Genomic DNA, 23,851 nt, shown 5'->3' on the forward strand with positions numbered 1-23,851 from the left:
GTGCCTGGGTGGCTCAGTTGGTAGTGTCTACCGTGGTTTTGGCTCAGGTCATGATCTCACGGTTTGTGGGATTGAGTTCAGGGCTCAATCGGGCTGTGAGCTGACAGTGCAGAGCCTCAGAGTCTGCTTGGGATTTTCTCTCCTCTCTCTCTCTCTCTCTCTCTCTCTCTGCCCCTACCCCCACACTCATACTCACACATCTCTCTCTCTCAAACATTAAAAAAATTTAAAAAGGTTAGTCATTACGTAAAAAAACTTGACATAGCCTAAAATCACAGTTTACGTATAAAAGAAATGATAGAGGTTTGATAGAGGTTTCCCCAAATTTGACAACAGTCCAGAATATCTACATGATATTAATCATTGATGGGTTGGGAAGCCGAAAGAAACTTTTCTAAAGTCTTAGGAAAAACTAAATTGTTTCCCTCTTCTCTCTATAGACATTATAGTCCAAAAGTGATATCTGATGAAGAGGTAATCAAAAGATATGCAGGGAAAGGATATAGAAAAGGTAGCAAGGAGTTGTACCAGTTAATACAATGAAAAATATAATGTTTGTAAAAATTTTGTCATGTTTGTGGGTTTTGTCAGTTTTTAAAACTTGTAATTTCTTGTCATTTAATGTGTCGTTCTAAGTAAATGTTCAGGATTATACCTCATTTTACACTTTTTAAAAACTTAAACGAAACGGCATAAGCTTTAGGCCCCACAAAGGCTGCATCTGCCACTGCCTGTGCAGTGACTATTGATGGTGATTTAGAGTGTTTCATGTTACAGAGGACACTGGCCTGCCCAAGCTCGCATAGATAGTCGTAGAACCAGGATCCAACCCCGAGCCTGTAAGGCTTCAGGGCTTTTTCCCCCCACTTTCCAAAACTGTCTTTTTAAAAAAAGTTTATTTATTTTGAGAGAGACAGAGACAGTGTGCATAGGGGAGGGGCAGAGAGAAAGGGAGACACAGAATCTGAAGCAGGCTCCAGGCTCCAAGCCGCCAACACAGAGCCTGACAGGGCTCGAACTCACGAACCGTGAGATCATGACCTGAGCCAAAACCAAGAGTTGAATGCTTAACCGACTGAACCACCCAGGTGCCCCCAAAACTGTCTTCTTTTGGATGAAAATGTACAGTCATCAACCCAAATTATAGGAATAATGATAATCTACTGGCTTCTTCTTCAGGGCCATACTCACAGTTGCCACTGAGGGCCCACTGCATTAATACTACATCAGTTGTGCTCTTTCTGGCTTTCACCAGTCCTGCTTTTGGCAACACTACTATCGTTTTCAGCTATTTTGTTGATGTAAAATGTGGTTGTCAGCACCTGGGCTGCCATGGTCCCTTTTTCTTCAAGAAAGGTAGACCCCAGGGCATACACTGGGATCATGCCAGTTCTCAGCTTGGAGGAGAACAGGGACCTCTGGGTCATACCCTTACAACGTTCCAATATGAGTTTTTTTGTGTTTATTTATTTTTGAGAGACAGAGCGAGAGTCAGGGGTGGGCAGAGAAAGAGGGTGGGAGAGGATATCTGCAGTGGGCTCTGCGCTGACAGCAGCAAGCCCGACTTGGGGCTTGAACTCAGAAACTGTGAGATCATGACCTGAGCCAAAGTCAGATGCTTAGCTGACTGAGCCACCCAGGTGCCCTTCCACTATGAGATTTTAAACTGCAGCCCTCAGTAGGGCAGGTGGAGGCCAAAATAAGCATTTTGAGGGCCTGTGAAGAAAAGCGAAGCAGGGCTCACCTTCTTGAGTTAGAGCTGACTTGGCTCCAAGCCAGCTTAGGGAAAGCATTTTGCAGGTGTCCTCTCACTCCCAGAGACCGAGCCTGTACTTGCTTTACTCCTTCCTCCCCACTCTCCCCACTTAGCTATTAGTTCAACTGTCTCCCATAAAGGAAATGCCCTTTCCTCAAACAATTCGCCTAGGCCTGCCTTCAGCTCCAAAGCTCTGCCTTCCAGGACACCAGGTACCCGAGGGTGTTGTCTGTAATTGTTCACTTTGTGCTACAAACTCAATTTTCAAAATTGGATCCCAAGTCTCATGAGCTGTCAGACCTTGCTTGGCAAATGTGATGGTTATCCTCACCTCTGGGTCTTTATGACATAGCACAGATCTGAAGTCTTCAAAACTGGCATCAATTTATAAAAGGTCTTGGTGGTGGAAGACAACATATGCTAAAACAGAACTCTGAGTGAGGCAGCCTGCCGATCTCCAAAAGCTCAAGAGGAAGGGCTCATGAGAGCAGTTTGGGTGAAAACTGCTTTGTTTATTTTGGTGGGGGTGGGGGGTGGGTTGTTTCCCACCTCCTACAAGGGCAGCTTTATTTTGATATGCAACATAGTTGTGCCCCAAGCACAGATCTTCCCGACTGCCAGGCCCCAGTATTTTGACCTGCCTTCCTCTCCCTCTTCAACTCAGGTGTGCTCCAGTTCTGATCTGATCACCCTGAGCAAACTCATTGAGGGGTTTTGGAATCTTTGAACAATCCTTCAGCCAGCTCCTGTAGTGTCTGCTGAATCCCCTTAATGTTTTAAAATGTTGGGACCTGACCAGTGATATTTCTAGAGTCTGCCCATCCCTTCTTGTGATTTTATATGTCCACTGTATTTTATTGAGGTCTGGCAGGCCTGGCATTTGTCAAGGGACAGTTTTAGGCTGTTTCCCAGGTGATTCAGTAATATAAGGAGCCATTGTTCTCCAGAGCTCTGCCAAACATAATTATACCATCTAAACATATAAGCACCTCTAGGTAATTCATATCACCAAATGCTTTTTCCATCAAACTCTTCAAGGTGTCTGTGGCTCCAAAGATGTGTGGAGCAGCCTTTCAAATAGGTAAAACCTCACAGAGCAGATGAAAGCTGTCTTCTCTGGCCCAGTCAGACATAGGGATTCAGCAATAGCACTTCTCAAACATAGTGCTGGAAATTACTGATTCCCTACCATGCAGTCTAGAGGTTAATCTGGACACAGAACTTTCTGTAAGGTGGAGAAAGATAATGGAAGGTCAGTACCCCTGTCCTGCACCTAAGTCCCCTTGCCAGCCTGAGTCTGCTCTCTTCTATCATGAGCTTTCCTTCTTCCCCTCTCCATTTTTGTTTATTCAGCTAAATAGTAGTTCTTAATCCTGACTACCTAGTATAAACTGTGGAGTTTGTTATAAATTTTTTTTAATGTTTATTTATTTTTGGTAGAGAGACAGAACACGAGCAGGGGAGGGGCAGAGAGAGAGCGAGACACAGAATCCGAAGCAGATTCCAGGCTCTGAGCTGTCAGCACAGAGCCCAACGTGGGGCTCGAACTCACAGACCGCGAGATCATGACCTGAGCCGAAGTCGGACGCTCAACCGACTGAGCCACCCAGGCACCCCTGTGGAGTTTGTTATAAACATCTATCCTTGAGCCTCACCCTCCCCAAGACATCCTAACATTTTCTAAACACCTAGTCTATGCTAGGTCCTATGCCCTGCGCTAGGAGGAGAGGCAATTTAGTCATGATCCCTGCCTCCATGTAGTTCATAGTCAAGGGGCAGAGACAAATACATTAAAATGTATAATTCACAGAGAAAATATGGTATAACTCCATATTCTTTCCTTTCTTTTAAAAAAAGTTTTTAATGTTTATTTATTTTTGAGAGACAGAGTGAGTGGGGGAGGGCCAGAGAGAGAGGGAGACACAGAATCAGAAGCAGGCTCCAGGCTCCGAGCTGTCAGCACAGAGCCCCGTGTGGGGCTTGAACCACGAACCGTAAGAACACGACCTGAACCGAAGTCCAACACTTAACCGACTGAGCCACCCAGGCGCCCCATTTTTCTTTCTTTTTTAAATGTTTATTTTTATTTTTGAGAGAGCCAGAGTGTGGGCAGGGGAGGGACACAGAGAGAGGGAGACAGGATCTTAAGCGGGCTCTGTGCAGTCAGCACAGGGCCCCATGTGGGGCTTGAACTCACAAACTGGGAGATTATGACCTGAGCCAAATTCAGACACTTAACTGACTTGAGCCATCCTGCTGCCCCTCCTTGGTCTTTTCTTAATCTAGCTTTTTTTCTCACAAAACTGTGCCAGTATTAGTAAGGCAAACATAGATTCATTCAACAAGTCCTGGTATATAGGAGGAGGAGGCTTTCTTGGGTTTTTGGATGACATAAATTAAAAATTAAAAAAAAAAAGTAAAATGTGAATGTCCATAGAAATTTTATTTGTAATAGCTCAAAACTGGAACACGGCCCAGATGCCCTTCCATGAATGAATGGTCACACAAACTAGTATATCCATACCTAGAAATACTACTTAACAAGAAAAAGGAACAAACTATTGACACTTGTGACAACCTGGATGAATCTCTAGACAGTTATTCTGAGTGAAAAAGGCTAATTTGAAAAGGTTATAACTTGTGTGATTCTATTTGCATAACATTCTTGAAGTGACAGAATTATAGTGATGGATATTTAGTGGTTGCTAAGGGTTGGGGAATTGGAGAGGGAGGGAGGTAAGTGCGGCTATAAAAGGGTAACACGAGGGATCCTTGTTGTGATGAAAATGTTCTTTATCTTGATTGTGGTGGTGGTTATGCAAGGCTATATGTATGATAGAATTATATAGAATTAAACACCCACTGCCCCATACACTCAGACATAAATGAGTACATTTATAACTGGTAAAATCTGAATAAGCAAGGAGGATTATACCAATGTCAATTTCTTATTTATTTATTTGTTTGTTTTTAAAAATTTACGGCTTTTGCCATTAGGAGATTTAAAAAATTTTTTAAACGTTTATTTTTCAGAGAGAGAGAGAGAGAGAGAGAGAGAGAGACAGAGTGTGAGCAGGGGAGGGGCATAGAGAGAGGGAGACACAGAATCTGAAGCAGGCTCCAGGCTCTGAGCTGTCAGCACAGAGCTGGATGCAGGGCTTGAACTCATGAACCAGGAGGTCATAACCTGAGCCGAAGTCAGACATTTAACCTACCCAAGCACCTCTCTTGTTTTTTTTTTTTTTTTAATTAAAAGTTTTTTTTGTTTTTTTTGTTTTTTGTTTTTTTTTTTTTAGTTTAGAGAGAGAGCATGTGAGCAGGGGTGAGGGGCAAAGGGAGAGAAAGAGAGGCTCAGTGCTCAGCATGGAGCCTGATGCAGGGCTTGATCCCACTACCCTCGGATCATGACCTGAGCTGAAATCAAGAGTTGGACACTCAACCAACTGAGCCACACAGGTGCCCCAATTTCTTGATTTTGATATTGCACTATAGTTATGTAAGATGCTAGCATTAGGAGTTCACTATAGTTGTATAAGATGCTAACATTAGGGGCTACTGAGGAAACAGTGCATGGGACTTCCCTGTACACTTCTTGCAATCTTCTTTGAATGTAATTATTTTGAGAAAATAATAGTACAAGAAGTTACTAACCAGAAGTCAAAGGATTAAAAGCGTTATTCACATTTATAAATGCAAAACTATAAATGGCTACATCAGGAGAAGCTGGGAATATTGTTACTCCTTAATGTTATATAAAGAAGACAAACAGTCCTTCTCCAGGAGTATCAAATTTAAAAAATAGGGGTGCCTGGGTGGCTCAGTTGGTTTAAGCATCTGACTTCAGCTCAGGTTATGATCTCGCGGTTCTTGAGTTCGAGTCCCACATCAGGCTCTCTGCTGTCCATACAGGACCCTCTTTGGATCCTCTCCTCCCCCCTGCCCCTCACCCTGCTCACATTCTTTCTCTTTCTCAAAAATAAACATTAAACATTAAAAACATAGGTAACTTTCATTTTTTTCCAACTAAAAAAGATTGTTTCTTGTGGAAAATTTAGAACATGGAGTTCAAAAAAGGTCATTGATAATCCTATCAATTTGAGATAACCATTTTTTTCAACATTTAAGGTATATCTTTTCAGTTTTTTTCTGTGCATAAAATTAAAACAGAAATTTCACAGTCAGCAATAGATTTTTCTTGTCTTTCAAGAGTCTTGTATTTTTTTTCTTTTTTAATTTTTTTTTTAACGTTTATTTATTTTTGAGACAGAGACAGAGCATGAACGGGGGGAGGGGCAGAGAGAGAGGGAGACACAGAATCAGAAACAGGCTCCAGGCTCTGAGCCATCAGCCCAGAGCCTGACGCGGGGCTCGAACTCACGGACCGCGAGATCGTGACCTGGCTGAAGTCGGACGCTTAACCAATTGCGCCACCCAGGCGCCCCACAAGAGTCTTGTATTAATAGTACTTTAATGTATATACAATATTCTATCATGTGGACACTGAATGAATTATTTACCCAGTCCTCTATTTTGGATATTTAGATTGTTTTCAGTACTATAAATACTACCGCAATACACATCATTGCACTTGCACCTTTGTGTATATCTCTGATTACTTCCTTAGTATAAATTCTTAGTAAAATTACAGAGTAAAAGCTTATGTAAAAATTTTAAAGTTTTTTTTTTTACGGTTGGCTAAATTGCCTGCTAGAAAGGTTGTATGAATGTTCCTTCTTTGTGGAACATTTTCCAGAAACGTTTTTTTGTTGATAATGTTAGCAAGTGGGTAGTAGGCTGGATAGACCGACTGTGGCAAATTTTCTGTCCTTGGTACAGTGTTATAGGATCTAGCACAATGCAAGGTTCACACTAGGCCCCTAAACAATATTTGCTGACTTAATATCCTTTATAATACATTCCTGGAAACTCTTATGTGGGGCACATGGGAAACAAAATCATCAAAATACTAGTGTGCCTTAGCCCTGAATTACAGCACTGACACCTTGTGAAGTTGTGAGGGAATGAACAGGTACATCTTGATTGGGAGGAAGGACTTGGGAAAAGTTTGGAGACTTTAAAGTGGGAAGTGTGGAAATAAAGGAAACTATTTAAAATGGAGTCGGGGGCACCTGGGTGGCTCAGTTGGTTAAGTGTCTGATTTCAGCTTAGGTCATCATCTCGCAGTTCGTGGGTTCAAGCCCCGCGTTGGCCTCTGTGCTGACAGCTCGGAGCCTGGAGCCTATTTTGTATTCTGTGTCTCCCTTTCTCTCTGACCCTTCTGCTGCTTGCCCTCTGTCTCTCAAAATAATAAACATGAAAAAAAATTATCATGGAGTCAGGAAGTCCTGAAGGGGCAGCTCTCATGCATTACCAGTTGCTGGAAGAAGCCTATCTCACACTCCCCAAGAGGGAGCAGCTTACTTACACCAGCAGGAGGAAGATTTTCTCCTTGTCCAGCAACAACCCGGTCAGTGAGAATGCAGTGGAATAGCCCCTCCCAGCTTCCTCCTTTCCCCTGTAAAAGCTGGCCCCTCTCTGCTGTTTTCCAGATCTGCCTGTTAACCATAGTTTTCCTGCCCCGAATTGCAATTCCTCTGCTATATCTGAGTAAAGTCATTTTGCTGGTAAAATAACTGGCTCTTTTGTTTTTTAAGGTCAACATTATACGGTGACCCAGATGGGACCCAAAAGAGATGAACCCCTGAGGAACTAATGACCCTCAGAACCATGTGAAGTACCCACTTGAGTGCCTAGTACTCTCTGCTTCCTTTCAGTTTGGTAAGTCTCTTCTCGGATCCGAGCTCCCTGCTTTCGGTTGAGCTCTCCGACTTTATTCTGGATCTGTTAAAATTGTGTGTGTGTGTGTGTGTGTGTGTGTGTGTGTGTGTGTGTGAAGGTGTTGTCTTTCCTGGTGAGTAATCTGTTTCCTGAACCTTCTTTTGAGTAATGGGATCTCAATCTGCTAAATTTTCTCAGGAGGGTCCTCCTTTTGGGACCCCAGCCAGTTTTTATGTTTAAAAACTATGGTACTTCCTCATGTGCATTTTTAACTAATTGGGCCAGGTTAACACAGAATAACTTAGGACTCCAGTGGCTGTTATGGGGAACTTCTGATCTTCCCAAACTTTTTTTTTAATATTTATTTTTGAGAGAGAGAGAGAGAGAGAGAGTGATAGAGACAGAGAGAATCCACAGAAGAGAGAGAGAGACAGACAGAGAGAATCCAGAGCAGGCTCATCACTGTAAGCACAGAGCCCCACATGGGGCTCCAACTCACGAACCTGAGTCAAAATTGGATGCTTAGCTGACTGAGCCACCCAGGCACACCTCTTCCCAAACTTTCTTAGAACCAAATTCGAAGCTCTAAAATAAAACAAACTGGATGGGACACCTATTTCAATTAATATCTTGATGCTTCCAAGAGTATCCAAGACTCTAAAATCTTGTTTCTACAAAAACCATTTTAAATTAACCAAGGTGAACAAATAATAGAAAGAATGCAAAAAACCTTTTGAGGGCTCTTTCTTCCCTTTTTTCCTCTTTGTCTCTGTCCCCACCTCCTTTACATCCTCTGCTTCCTCATTCTATTTCTCTCAGTGAACTTCCCCTTTGTCTCTGAACCTCTTCCCTCTCCCTTCTCTGAACCCATTAGAACCTGCCCCTTTAAAATTAAACTCTTGGACAATCCTGATGCTAAGCCCCTGATTTCTGTCCCATGTCCCCTGGACTAAGGCTGAACTATGAGCCATAGTGAAAGATTTTGCTGGAGTTACTGACGATCCTTTTAGATTTGACAAAGAATTTATTTTTTTTTATTTTAAATTTTTTTTTTCAACGTTTATTTATTTTTGGGACAGAGAGAGACAGAGCATGAACGGGGGAGGGGCAGAGAGAGAGGGAGACACAGAATCGGAAACAGGCTCCAGGCTCTGAGCCGTCAGCCCAGAGCCTGACGCGGGGCTCGAACTCACAGACCGTGAGATCGTGACCTGGCTGAAGTCGGACGCTTAACCGACTGCGCCACCCAGGCGCCCCGACAAGGAATTTAATATAGTCATCCAGACCTACCAACCAGGTTCCTCAGATTTGTACCAGCTAGTTCACATGCTTGTTGGTAAAGGCCAGGCCCAACGCTGGATGAAAACAGCTAATTGGGATGATCCTGAAAAATCTTTAGAACTTTAAATGAGAGATCAACCCCATGCCTTTTTATATGATCAGGCTGGGAAATTGCTAAATGACTTTACCTGGCTCCCTAGGGCTTTCCCAAAACTGTTGATTGGAATAAGATTGAGACTCGCTCCCAGAAACCCATGAACCTGTGCACGACTATTACTGTCATCTCTAAATGGTTATTAAGGAATATTCTGGTCTCCCTATGGATGTTGAATCCACTCAGCTACCCTTCAACTCTGTATTCATTAAAGCGCTGAACTGGGATTTTCCTCTTGTAAGTTAAAAGGGCTAGGATGGAATGGGACACTGTCCACGCAGATTTAGTCATTTTAGCAAACTGGCCCACCCACACCCTAGAGAAGTCAACTACAAGGAAGACCACTAAAATCCTTAATTTTCAACTCCCAACAAACGGAGGCCCATAAAACAAAACCAACCCTCTCCTGGTCTCTGTGATTATTGCAAACAAACAGGACATTGGAAGGAAGATTGTTCCAAACATAAGCGTTGCAGGTGCCTTCAGCCCTCTAACTGACCTTTCAGTGCCCTCCAAACTCCCAACTACAGGACTCAAAAGAACTGCAGAGGCTTTTCTCAATCCTTCCTCTTCACCAACTTGGAGGAAAAACTCTCCAGATTTGGGATGATCTCTCTCTGTCCTTATGACACCAGACGTACACTCTCAGTGCTCAACTCCACTGTTTAAATTTTTTTTGTTTATTTATTTTTGAGAGAGAGAGAGCAAGCAGGGGAGGGGCGGAGGAAGGGAGGTGGGGGGGGAGGGAGAGAATCTCAGGCAGGCTCTGTGCTGTCAGCATAGAGCCCAGTGTGGGGCTTGAACTCACAAACTGTGAGATCATGACCTGAACTGAAACCAAGAGTCAGACGCGTAACTGAATGAACCACCCAGGCAGCCCACAACCCCACTGTTTAAACAGCCCCTGCTCAGAGTACTTAAATGTTTCAAGTAGTGGGGGTCTCTAATAAACCTCAACAGGTTCCTGTCTTTTTTAAAAAAATTTTTTAATGTTTATTTTTGAGTGAGAGAGAGAGAGAGACAGAGCGTGAGCCGGGGAGAGGCAGAAGAGAGGGAAGACACAGAATCTGAAGCAGGCTCCAGGCTCTTAGCTGTCAGCACAGAGCCCGATGCAGGGCTTGAACTCAAACCATGAGATCATGACCTGAGCCGAAGTCAGATGCTCAACCGACTGAGCCACCCAGGCGTCCCAATAGGTTCCTATCTTTAAAACAATTCCTTCTTGTTTAGACCCTTTGAGAGATACTCCTTCTTCTTAGTTCCTCTGCCCTATTCATTTATTGGGCTGAGATTTCGTAGAAAAATATCATATTGCAATTTTTTTCTCCTGAAAGGGGGAAGTAATTCTAGAATTTGATAGCAACAACTAAAATTGCCAACTAGGTGAATCAGATGACCCTGCAACGTCTTTTATTTGCTCCATCAGATTTTTCACTGTGATTGATTTCTTTGTGGATAAGGCCAGTCAATATCTCTTTGCCTTTTGGGGAAGGAAAACAGTGTATTTGTACAGTAATGCCCCAGGGTTTTACTGAAAGTCCTTCCTACTTCTCCCAAACCTTAAAAGTGGATTTAGCTGATATCAAGTTACCTGGAAGTTCTGCTTTATTACAATACTTAGGCGACTTGCTTCTCTGCTCCCCTTCTCAGGTGGCTTTGCAGGAAGACAGCCTTCACCAGTTCAGGCTGTTAGCCTTAAAGGGACACAAAGCTTCCCAGGAGACACTGCAGTTTACTCAGACTCTGGTTTGATATTTGAGGCACCTGAGTTCAGAACAAAGACTACATTTAGATCCAGTTAGACTTCATGGCATCCTGAGTTTCTCCAAACTAAGCCAATTACAAGGTTTTCTCAGGCTGGCTGACCACTGTGCAAATTGGATTCCAAACTCTCTTGTGGTAATGATCTTAACCCTGACACCATTCTTCCTTCTCTGTGGACAATACTCATGACTCCCCGTGTTGGCTTATAGCAAACTCCTTTGGATAAAGTGAGCTTCTTGTGGTTTACCAGTAGTTCTTATTTAAAAGGTGAAAATGGCAAATACTATGTTGGGTATGCTATTACAAATTTTTTTGAAGTCCTCAAGGCAGCAGCTTTGCCCTCAGCTACCTTGGCCCGACAGGTTGAATGATATGTTCTTGCTTGGACCTGCATTTTAGCCAAGGGCAAAACTGCAAATATCTATATCAACAGTATGTAGGCCTTTGGGGTAGCTCCTGACTTTGGGATGCTATAGAAATAGTGAGGCTCCCTCACGTACAGTGGGGACAAAATTAAAAATGGCCTTAATATTCAGGGATTATTAGGTGCCATACTCTTGCCAGATACTTTGGCCAGTATCAAGATCCCTGCACATTCCAAACTGGATTCCTTACAGGCCGGAGGAAACCACCTTATTGATATTTCCACAAAGAACACTGCTCTCAAAGGAACTAACAACCAGACTTCTGTCATGATCCAAAGGGATATCCCCCGCACAAATGATAATCTCAGAAATTGACTAGAGATGCCCAACAGTCAGCCCCAGAAAGGAAAATCAATATTGGAAACCTAATAACTGTTGGTTCGATTAAGAAAAGAAAACTGTGGGTTGGGCCAAATAATAATCCAGTGTTGCCAGAGACTCTAAAGTTTCCATTACGACTACTGTACATGTATCCAGTCATTGGTCTTCTGATGAAAATGAAAACATTTATGAGGCCTTTGGGGCCAATACTAGTGGGTAAATATTAGCAAGGCCATAGAATGCCTACTTTGCTTGCCCCACCTGCCTGAAATACGATTCAGGAAAATTTGTCTGCATTGTTCCTCGACACTTTAATTTGCCCAATGGACCACTCAAAGTTTGGCAGATGGGTTTTATTCAGCTTCTCCCAATCTCATGCATATAACTATGTTTTGGTAATGGTTTGTATGTTTTCTCACTGGACTGCCACTTTGTGGCTAAAATCCTACTAGAAAAGATCATCCCTACCTGGGGGATCCCTCTTGAACTTCATAGTGACCAGGGAACGCTTCAACAGGTCTGTGCTGTTTGGCCAGTGTTACAACACTTCCACTGTGCTTACTATCCTTAATCATCAGGGCTAGTCAAACACACTAATGACATCCTTAAGAAGAATATGTAGAGACCCTTCAAATACACTGGGCAAAAGCACTGCCATTAGTTTTTCTAAATCTCAGGTCTATCTCTATTGGAACTTATAAACTCTCACCCTTTGAGATAATCACATGATGGCCAGTGTACTTGGCTCCTGCTTCTTTCGATCCACAAATGGTAAAGGAGGATATACTTCAGTATTGAAAAGGCCTAATTGCTTCTGTTGAGAATAACTATGCTTTAGTAGAACAATCTTTCCACAGTGTGTCCCTGGGAGACAAAGACCTTAAGCATCATGCCTTGCAGCCTAGAGATTTCACCTATTGGAAAATACATTTCCAGAAAGACTCTCTTCAACCCTGTTGGAAAGGCCCCTTTCAGGTACTGTTAACCAACCCTTCTGCTGCCAAACTCCAAGGAAATGACTCTTGGATCCATGTGTCACACCTTTTTTTTTTTTAAAGATTTTATTTTTTAAGTAATCTCTACACCCAATGTGGGGCTTGAACTCACAACCCCGAGATCAAGAGTTGCATGCTTTTCTTACTGAGCCAGCCAGGCACCGCCCCCCATGTGTCACATCCAAAGAAAGCACCAAACCCTGACTAGATCTGCATGTCAGCTGATGACCTGGAAATAAAGATTTCCAGGAATTGAAGCAGACGACAGCTGAAGGAGACAGCTTTCCCAAGATGACTGGGCCAGACCTGTATACCTTTTTCTTGCTGCTGCTTCTTACCTTATTTTCTCCCTTTCTTTCATGGCCCAATCTGTTGCAAAAAGGGAACCTTTCTGACTGTTGGATCTGACATACCAGAAACTTTGATCTGTTCTTCCCTATTTATTTTTTTAAAAGTTTATTTTTGAGAGGGTGAGCGTGCAAGCAGGGGGGAGGGAGGGTCAGAGAGAGAGGGAGAAAGAATTACAAGCAGGCTCTGTGTGGAGCCTGATGTGGCGCTCAAACCCATGAACCATGAGATCACGACCTGAGCCAAAATTCAGAGCTGGACTCTTAACCGACTGAGCCACCCAGGCGTCCCTATTCTTCGCTATTTAAATATTTTTTGTTCCCCTGGACCCAAGGAAAATACAAATGAGCTAGCTTCTCTTTGTAAGGCTTTTAGAAAAGACCACTTTACAGGAATAAGACAAGGATGTCCACTCTCACCATTACTATTTAACATAGTATTGGAAGTCAGCCTCAGTGATCTGACAACAAAAAGAAATAAAAGGCATCCAGATTGGCAAGGAAGAAGAGAGTCGTTCACTATTTATAGATGACATGATACTCTATGTAGAAAACCCAAAAGACTTCACCAAAAAATTGCTAGAACTAATACATGAGTTCAGCAAAGTCATAGGATATAAAATCAAAGTACAGAAATCGGTTGCATTTCTATACACCAATAACAAAGCAGGAGAGAAAGAAATCAAGGAATTGATACCGTTTGCAATTGCACCAAAAACAGTTAGATGCCTAGGAATAAAGCTAACCAAAGAGGGTAAAAGATCTGTACTCTGAAAATTATAGAACACTGGTAAAAGAAATTGAAGAGGACACAAAGAAATGGAAGAGCATTCCATGCTCATGGATTGGAAGAACAAACATTTTTTTTCTTAGTTTTTTTTTGAACTGACGTTTTTTTTTTTAAGTTTATTTATTTTGAGAGAGAGAGAATGCACACACAAGCAGGGGAGGGGCAGAGAGAGAGGGAGAGAGAATCCCAAGAAGCAGGGGGAGGGCAAAGAGAGGGAGAGAGAGAATCCCAAGCAGGCTCCAGGCTGTCAGCACAGAGCCTGACATGGGGCTCAGTCTCACAAACCATGAGATCATGACATGACCCGAGATCAAGAGTCAGACGCTTAACCAGCGGAGCCACCTAGGTGCCCCAGAACAAACATTGTTAAAATGTCTATGCTACCTAAAGCAATCTACACATTTAATGCGATCCCCATCAAAATACCACCAGCATTTTTCACAGAGTTAGAACAAATAATTCTAAAATTTATATAGGACTACAAAAGACCCCGAAGAGCCAAAGTAATCCTGAAAAAGAAAAACAAAACTGGAGGCATCATGATTCTAGATTTCAAGCTATATTATTATTATTTTTTAAAGTTTATTTATTTTGAGAGAGAGAGAGAGAGAGAGAGAGAGAGAGAGAAAGCCAGTGGGGGAGGGGCAGAGAGAGGGATAGAGGATTCGAAGCAGGCTCTGTGCTGACAGCAGAGAGCCTGATGCAGGGCTTGAACTCACAAGCCATGAGATTATGACCTGAGCCGAAGTTGGACACTTAACCAACTGAGCCACCCAGGTGCCCCTCAAGCTATATTATAAAGCTGTAGTCATCAAGACAGTATGGTACTGGCACAAAAGCAAACACATATATCAGTGGAACAGAATAGAAAACCCAGAAATGGACCCACAACTATATGGTCAACTAATCTTTGACAAAGCAGGAAAGAATATCCTTTGTTGAAAGATGGTCTTTTCAACAAATGATATTGGGAAAACTTGACAGCAACATGCATAAGAATGAAACTGGACCACACCACTTTCTTACACCATACACAAAAATAAATTCAAAATAGATGAAAGACCTAAATGTGAGGCGGGAAACCTTCAAAATCCTAGAGGAGAGCACAGGCAGCAACCTCTTTGACCTTGGCCATACCAACTTCTTACTAGATACATTGCTGGAGTCAAGGGAAACAAAAGCAAAAATGAACTATTGGGACCTCATCAAGATAAAAAGCTTCTGAACACCGAAGGAAACAATCAGCAAAACTAAAAGGCAGCCTGTGGAATGGGAGAGGATATTTGCAAATGACATAGAAGACAAAGGGCTAGTATCCAAAATCTACAAAGAACTTAATCAAACTCAACACCCAAAAAACAAATAACCCAGTGAAGAAATGGGCAGAAGACATGAATAGACATTTTTCCAAAGAAGACATCCAGATGACTAACAGACACATGAAACAATGCTCAAGATCGCTCACCATCAGGGAAATACAAATCAAAACCACAATGAGATACCACCTCACACCTGTCAGAATGGCTAAAATTTAACAACACAAGAAACAACAGGTGTTGGTGAGGATGCAGAGAAAAGGGAACCCTTTTGCACTGTTGGTGGGAATGCAAACTGGTGCGTTCACTCTGGAAAACAGTATGGAGGGTCCTCAAAAAGCTAAAAATAGAACTGCCCTACAACCCAGCAATTGCACTACTAGGTATTTACCTAAAGGATACAAAAATACTGATTCAAATGGGTCATGTACTCTGATGTTTATAGCAGCATTATCAATAATAGCCAAATTATGGAGAGTCCAAATGTTCATCAACTGATGAATGGATGAAGAAGATGACATATATGTATGTGTTTGTGTGTACACACACACACACACTGGACACACACATATATATACATACACACAATGGAATATTACTCAGCCATCAGAAAGAATGAAATCTTGCCATTTGCTCCTATGTGGATGGAGCTAGAGGATATTATGCTAAGTGAAATAAGTCAGTCAGAGAAAGACAAATAACATATGATTTCACTCCTATGTAGAATTTAAGAAACAAAACAGATGAACATAGGGGAAGGGAAATAAAAAAGAGAGAGACAAACGACAAGAGACTAAACATAGAGAACTGAAGGTTGATGGAGGGAGGGGGATGGGGGATGGGCTAGATGGGTGATGGGCATTAAGGAGGGCAGTTGTTGTGATGAGCATTGGGTGTTGTATGTAAGTGATGAATCAGTGAATTCTATCCCTGAAACCAATATTGCACTGTGTTAACTAAGTAGAATTTAAATAAAAATTTGAAAAAAAAAAAACAAATCAAAAAACCCAAAAGACCCCTTTTAAGCTGGGACAGTTCCATGTAGAATGTCTGCTCCTCATCTTACTCTGTTTAATCATTTTTATTTTTATTAAAACATTTAAAAAATATTCATTTTTTGAGAGAGAGAGTGAGTGAGTGAGTGGGGGGAGGGGCAGAGATAGGGAGACACAGAATCTGAAGCAGGCTCCAGGCTCTAGGCTGTCAGCACAGAGCCCAGTGCGGGGCTTGAACCCATGAACCATGAGATCATGACCTGAGCCGAAGTCATACACTTAACTGACTGAGCCATTCAGGCACCCCATGTAATCATTTTTAAACTTTATACATGTTGCCTGTCAAACCTTTGTAGAAACGACATGCCTAATAGGGTGATGCTAGCTTAGTGCTTCAAGATGATCTTCAGCGTTTACCTCAGAGGGGAAATGTCTGACAGTTCTCCCTCCTACCCTTCCCTGTTACTCAAACGTGACCTCAGTGGTTTCCAATCTATCCACTTTCCCTTTTATATGGGTTGTGACCATCAAGGAAGGTCCTTTCTGGCACCAAGGGGACGAAACCACTAAATATGAAAAAAAAAAAAACACCAAAAAATCACAACCCTGATTCCTGTTCAGCAATGCTTTTGAAGAAAGACCTTGATCAAAAGGGGGAAATATGAAAATACAGTAAAACCTTGGTTTGCAAGCATAATCTATTTCGGAAACATGCTTGTAATCCAAAGCACTTCTATATCAAAGCGAATTTCCCCATAAGAAAGAATGGAAACTCAGATGATTCATCCCACAACTCAAAAATATTCATAAAAATGATTACAATACTGTAATACACTTCAAAATAATAAAACATAAAATATAAAGAAAGATAAATAACCTGCACTTACCTTTGAGAACTTTCGTGGCTGGTGTGAGGGAGACGGGAGAGGAGGATTATTGTGTAGGACGACTTTCACTATCACTAACGAAATCACTGCTATCTATTGGCTCAATGGAATCTTTTTCTTTTTGTGCAACTTTAACAAGGAACCTATCCAATGACACTTGCTTTTGCCTCCTTTTGAGGATTTTGTGGAAATGTGACATTGCAGTGTCGTTAAACAGATTTCATCGCTTGCACTGCTACAGCCTTATTTGGGTGGTGCTTTTCTATAAAAATTTTGCACTGTTTCCCACATTTTACACATCTCCCTAATCTCCTTTGGAGTGAGGGATTCCTCCACCTTTTTCTCCTCCTCTGCAGATGAGATCTCCTCTATAACCTCTTGCTGTTGCTCACAATGCAGATTCATCAGTTTGATGGTGGTTAGCTCCGGGCCACGTTCCTCCACCAGCTCTTGAATCTTATCCTCTTTCACCTCTAGTCCCATGATCTTCCCCAGGGTTATAATTTCATCGACAACTGGCGGCTCCTGTTCATGAGCAGGCCTCTCTAAGTCATGTCTGAGAACACAATCAGGCCTCAGTTTTCTCCAAGCAGATGAGGGTTCTCTTGGTGATCCCATCCCAGGCTTTATCGATGATCTTGAGGAAGTTCACGATGTGGAAATGATTTTTCCAAAACTCTTGGAGGGTAAGATTTGTTCCTTCAGTCACCTTGAAGCATTGCTGAAATAGTGCTTTGGTGTAAAGCTTTTTAAAATTCAAAATGACCGGCTGATCCATGGATTGGAGGACTGGAGTGGTGTTGGGAGGAAGGAACCTGACCTTAATGAACTAAGATTCCTCCAGTAAGTCATCCTCAAAGCCTGGAGTATGAGCAGGAGCATTATCCATAACCAGCAAGGCTTTGAGGGGCAGATTCTTTCCTAAAAGGTATTTCTTTACTGCAGGACTGAAGACCTTGTTGATCCACTCAATGAACAAGATCCAGGTGACCCAAGCCTTGTTGTTGGACCTCCACATAACATTTAACTGGCTCTTCTGCACCTTGCATTTCTTGAAGGCTCATGGATTCTTGGAATGATACACAAGCGAGGGCTTGACTTTGAAATCTCCACTTGCGTTAGCACAAAGCAAGATGGTGAGATGGTCTTTTGTGGACTTGTGACCGGACATTGCATTCTCTTCTTCTTTAATGTAGGTCCTCTTTGGCATCTCTTTCCAAAAAAGCCCCATCTCATTGCAGTTAAAATCTTGTTCCGGCAGGTAACACTTGGAAACCATGATCTTATGGAACTCAGTAGCAAATGCCTCAGCTGCCTTAGCGTCCGAACTCACAGCCTGTCCGTGCCTCACAATGCTATGGATGCCACCTCTCCTCTTAAAGTTATCAAACCATCCCCTGCTTGCCTTGAAGACTTCTTAATTTTCTGTTGATGTACCTGGCAGTTTACTTATGAGGTTGGTGTACAAGGCCTTTGCCTTCTTGCAGATAAAAGTTCTTGGTCACTGTATCACCTGCTAGTTGCTTCTCATTTATCCAAACCAGAAGCAACTTTTCTACATTTTTCAGAATACGTGCCATTTCTTTGATATTCCCGTGACTCCTTTTGCTGCATCTAGTCCCATTGTTTCTTCTTTCTTCTTTAATATTGTGCAAATGGTCAACGTAGACTTCTTATGAAGTCTTGCAATTTTGGCCACTTGCATACCTCGTTTGTACTTCTCAGTGATTTCCTTCTTTTTTTTAATAAAAAAAATTTTTTAACGTTTATTTATTTTTGAGACAGAGAGAGACAGAGCATGAATGGGGGAGGGTCAGAGAGAGCGGGAGACACAGAATCCGAAACAGGCTCCAGGCTCCAGGCTCTGAGCTGTCAACACAGACCCCGCCATAGGGCTCGAACCCACGGACCGCGAGATCATGACCTGAGCCGAAGTCGGACGCTTACACAACTGAGCCACCCAGGTGCCCTGTTTCTCCTTTTTAAAAAAAAAATTTTTAATGTTTATTTTTTGAGAGAGACAGTGCATAGGTAGGGGAGGGGCAGAGAGAGAGGGCAACACAGAATCCGAGGGAGGCTCCAGGCTCCGAGCTGTCAGCACAGAGCCCGACGCAGGGCTTGAATTCACAAACCAAACTGTGAGATCATGACCTGAGCTGAAATTGGACACTTAACCGATGGAACCACCCAGGCACCCCTCAATGATTCCTTCTTAACTTCCACCGTAATCATCTCCTTCTTACCGCCTTTCTTTTCAACCTTTTTCTGCATGGGGGCCATTGTATATGCTCGCATGGATGTTGACTACAGTACAGTATTAATGAACTCTTGCCATATACTGTATTTAATGTAACTGGCAATAAGGCAGCAGAGGAAAGGGCTATGTCTGCCGGCAGCCTGACCTAGAATGAAGCAAAGCATTCCGATGCTTCTTCTTGTATGGAGAAGGAAAGGACTGTCCAGAGGTGCTTTGAAGTGACAAAAAATACACTAGTGCCAGTTATCGGCACCTTCCAGCGTTCTGAAAAATCACTGATTTCTGCCAAACACCGTGGCTTGAGACCAAGCATCCGAGCATGAGAGGTGATCACCCACAATCCTGCAGCGAGAGAGAGAGAGAGAGGGGGGGGGGGGGAAGAACCATTGGCTCAGTTGTGATCATGTGATTTTCAGCATCTTGTACTACTCATATTGCAAGACATCACTTGTTTATCAAGTTAAAATTTATTAGAAATGTTTGCTTTTCTGTTACTTGCAGTCCAAGGTTTTACTGTAAAGGAAACCTCATTTAAAATGGAGTCAGGAAGCCCTGAAGGGAGACCTCTCACACGTTACCACTTGCTGTAAGAAGCCTGTCTCACATTTCCCTGCAGGAAGCAGCTTACTATATGTACCCCAGCCTGAGGAAGGAAGAATTTCTCCTTGCTCAACAACAGCCCAGCCAGTGAGAACTCAGTGAAACAGCCCCTCCCAGCTTCCTCTCTTCCCCTGTAAAAGCAGAACCCTCTCCTCTGTTCTCTGGGTTTGCCTATGGTTTGCCATAGTTTGCTTGTCCTGAATTGCAATTCCTCTGCTATTCCTAATAAATTCATTTTGCTGGTAAAAATAACTGGCTCCTTTGTTTTTTAAGGTCAACAGAAGCAGAAACCACCTGTGGTTTCTGGGAACAGACTAAAGGGGTCCGAAAATCTGAGGTTTGCTGAGAAGGGAGGTGGTGTCTGGGGCATTCACATAGTTGCTGTGGGGGTTGGGAGAGAGTGAAACTCTTGCCCATTACCTACTTCCCACTACCCCACTCCTTTAAGCACTCAGGATGTTAATTGATCTGGTGGCCTTTATGTAAAACATTAGTGTGCAAACTTCTGCCAGCAGAAATCTGGGCATAGTTATATTGAATTGTGCTTTTATTTTTTATTGGGGGAGGTAGGAGTTTCATCTGTCTTTCTAAGTTTCCCCCTTTGTGTCCTCCATGTGATTATTACTGGTCAAGTGGGACCAGTGGCCAGAGGTCTGGGCTTCCCATCATTGGTGCTCTGCCCACCCTGTGCCTGGAATACAAGTAGGGTGGGAATCCACACAGGCCCCAGGGCTCTCTAGGAAGAGCCCACCATGGTTGTAGAAAAGAATACCATGGCTGGCTCTATTCAGTTACCAGATGGGATTAAATAATAAAAATATGTGAGCACTCAAATTATACCAGACTCTTCTTGGATGACTTTATGTCATCTCATTTAATCTTTCTAACAACCTGTAAGATAGATCCTTATTATCCCCATTTTACAGTTGAGGACATGGGTTTAATTAACTTACCTGGGTTACCCAGTTTGTATGTTGCAGATCTAGGATTTGAAATTGGATTTGAAATCTCATCCATCTGATTCCAGACAGCTGCTCCTAACCACTGCCTGATTTGAAGCACACAGGGCAATGTGCTCTTCCTGAATCTATTTCCTGCATCACATGTCTTATTTTCTTAGATTCCACCATTTGAGATTCAATCCTTTGGATCATGAAGGCTTTTCCTACCCCAGGATCCCTTTATTATTATTATTATTTAGCGTTTATTTTTGAGAGAGAGAAAGAGCATGAGCAGGGGAGGGGCAGAGAGAAAGAGGAAGACACAGAATCTGAAGCAGGCTCTAGGCTCTGGGCTCGAACTCATGAACTGTGAGATCATGACCTGAGCTGAAGTTGGACACTTAACTGACTGAGCCACCCAGGTGCCCCTAGGATCCCTTTTTTAAAGGTATCTATCCATAGGAGCAGCAATGGCTTAAGCACATTAGATAACATTTGAGTGGAGGAAAATGGGTTGTTAGCTAAGTTCCTCAAAGGACATGGACAGTTGTTTCCTCAAGGTAGTCAGTTTTGGCAAATCAGGAACACAAAGGTCCAAAGAAGAATAGATAAGATCAAGTATACATTTTATATTGGTCTTCTCAGAGATTTGCTACCATTGATAAAGCCAACTCTTTGGGGCCTGCTCTACTGTTTTTGCATTCGAGATGACTTACTAGCACATAAGGTAAACGACACCTTTTAATTCTTCGAGGCCTCTGACTTAACCATCTGTAGCCTTTTTTGCTTCCTTCACAGTTCCCTTTATTTCTCGAGATTATAGGAAGATTCAGTCATGTACCTGTATCACGAAGGAGTTTTTCCCCTAGCAGGCTGAGGTAGCATGCCATCATAGGTCCTTTGATAGTCCGCTTTTGCTGTACATTTTAATGGGTACTTGTTCAGCTTAAACAATCTGTATGATATTAACAGTATATTATTGAGTGCATGTTATATTCCAGACATTGTACTAAGCACTTTACATGCATGATCTCATTAAAGCCTCATGAATCTGAGAACAAACTCCATCCCAGAAAGGCCAACTTGTTTGAAGTCACAAAGATAGTAGCAGAATGAGGATTTAGGTCTAGTCTGACTTCAGAGTCTCATAACCATGCCTGGTGGTAGCTAGAGATAGAATGTAATAATGGATTTAAATATAGAAATAGGGGCCCTGAAAAAAGGTGGTAGGGTATTTACTTACTAACAATGTAGTCTGTGCTACCCTCTTGCTGATTCCTGTAGGGATAACTATCAATGAAATAGCACGTTTATTTATTTTTATTCTTTTATGTTTATTTTTGAGAGAGAGAAAGTGCACACGAGTGTGTGAGTGGGGATTGGGCAGAGAGAGAGAGGGAGAGAGGGAATCCCAAGCAGGCTCCACAATGTCAGCATAGAGCCCTACGTGGGACTCGAACCCACAAACTGTGAGATCATGACCTGAGCTGAAATAAGAGTTGGATGCTTAACTGACTAAGCCACCCAGATGCCCCTGAAATAGCACATTTATAATATTATCTAATATAAGCAAATAATAAATAACAATTATTGTTAGTATTAGTTTTTATTTGTAGCAAATATTCATTGAGTGCTTTCTACATGTCAAAGATTGGGCAAGGTTCTGGGGATACAGAAGTAAGCAAAAAATACATGTTTTTTGCTTTCTTGTGCTTATAATTTAGTGGCAGAAACAGGCATTAAACGATCGCTCTGATGACTATGTAATTACAGAGATAAGAGATCAGAAGGGAGAGAACATGGTTCTCAGGGGGCAAATAACAAAAGAACCTGGAATAGATGGTGGGTTGGGATCAGGGAAGGCTTCCCTGAAGAAGAGAAGTAAGGATGAGTTGGAATGAAGTAGGTGAACAGGGAGTGGGAGTCTGCAGCTGAAATGCACATCTCAGGGAAGGGAACGGCATTAGCACATGTCTTAAGGATTTGGTCTTAGTGCTAAGAGCACTGAGAAGTCACTGGAAGGTTTTAAGCAAAGGTGTGCCATGATCAGATTTACATTTTAGTAAGATCACCTGAGTTGCTGCAGGGATAGTGGATTGGAGGGTAGCGAAAGTGGAAGTCAGGGGACCAATTAGCCATAGTCTAGGCTAGAGATGGTGACTTAGACCAGGGTGGTGGCAGTGGAGATGGAAACATATTTTGGAGGTGACAAATTTCTTGGAGGTGGTGCTGATAGAACTTGGTGATAGATTTAGTAAGGAGATGCCAGGGGCACCTGGGTGGCTCAGTTGGTTAAGCATCATGACTCTTGATTTTGGCTCAAGTCATTATCTCACAATTTGTGGGATTGAGCCCCATGTCAGGCTCTGTGCTGACAGTGTGGAGCCTGCTTGGGATTCCCTGTCTCCCTCTCTCTCTGTTCCTCCCTTGGGTGTGTGCTCTCTCTCTTAAAATAAATAAATGTTTGAAAAATGGAGGTATTGGATGGCAGAGGACAGTGATGCCCTTTAATCTTCACAACTACCCTCTGAAGGATGTGTTACTATCCCCTCTTTTACAAAGAAGGAAACAGACTTCTCGTGGCTTTAGCATAAAGTCTACAGGCTTCATACGACCCTCAGGACATTATATAAGCTACAGTGTGTTGACTTACATATCCTGGTCTCTCTGCCATCATCCACCTAGTTCTCTGTGCTCTAGCTACAGTTGCCTTTTAGTTATTTGCTATGCCAAGTTCCTCCTAGTCTTAAAGCCTTTTCATATGCTGTTCACTTGATCTGAAATGCTTTTTTCCTTTTTGCTTGGCTCATCTTTCCTTGGGGAAACCCCTGACCTATCCGACTGGGTTAGGCTTTGAGGCTATCTGCCTCTCACAACACTCTGTACTTTTACAGTTATTAATTATACATCTATCTAGTTTTTTGTGTGCTTATTTTTGGACTGTCTCACCTACAAAACTGTAAGCTCTGGAGAAGGGATCTTGTCTGTCTTGTTTATCATCCCGTTCCCAGTAACTAGCATAAGGCTTAACATATCATAAGGTGTTACATATATATTTCGTGAATGAATGACTGAAGCTTATAGAGTCTAAGCTAACATGTCTACCGTTAAGCAGTATGTGACTAATCTAAGACTTGGACCAAGTCTACCTAATAGGAGAGCCCAAGCCCTAACCAGTAATATTGGCACTGTTCTTGTTTGCAACTGAAATACTTCAAAGCCATACAGCAATTGCTAAAGAACT

The 23,851-nt window shown here is 42.5% G+C and overlaps 1 long non-coding RNA gene across 1 annotated transcript in view; it reads left to right on the plus strand.

Moving 5' to 3' along the window:
• Nucleotides 1-18,530, plus strand: part of LOC115507338 — a 30,229-nt gene extending 11,699 nt beyond the window's left edge. The window contains exons 3-5 of the long non-coding RNA XR_003966612.1: nt 7,411-7,534; nt 17,755-17,945; nt 18,071-18,530. This is a non-coding gene — a long non-coding RNA (uncharacterized LOC115507338). The remainder of the gene's footprint in view (nt 1-7,410; nt 7,535-17,754; nt 17,946-18,070) is intronic.
• The last annotated feature ends 5,321 nt before the right edge of the window (nt 18,531-23,851 follow it).

The sequence above is a fragment of the Lynx canadensis genome, chromosome X (genome assembly GCF_007474595.2).
Source record: "Lynx canadensis isolate LIC74 chromosome X, mLynCan4.pri.v2, whole genome shotgun sequence".
Classification (NCBI taxonomy): Eukaryota; Metazoa; Chordata; class Mammalia; order Carnivora; family Felidae; genus Lynx; species Lynx canadensis.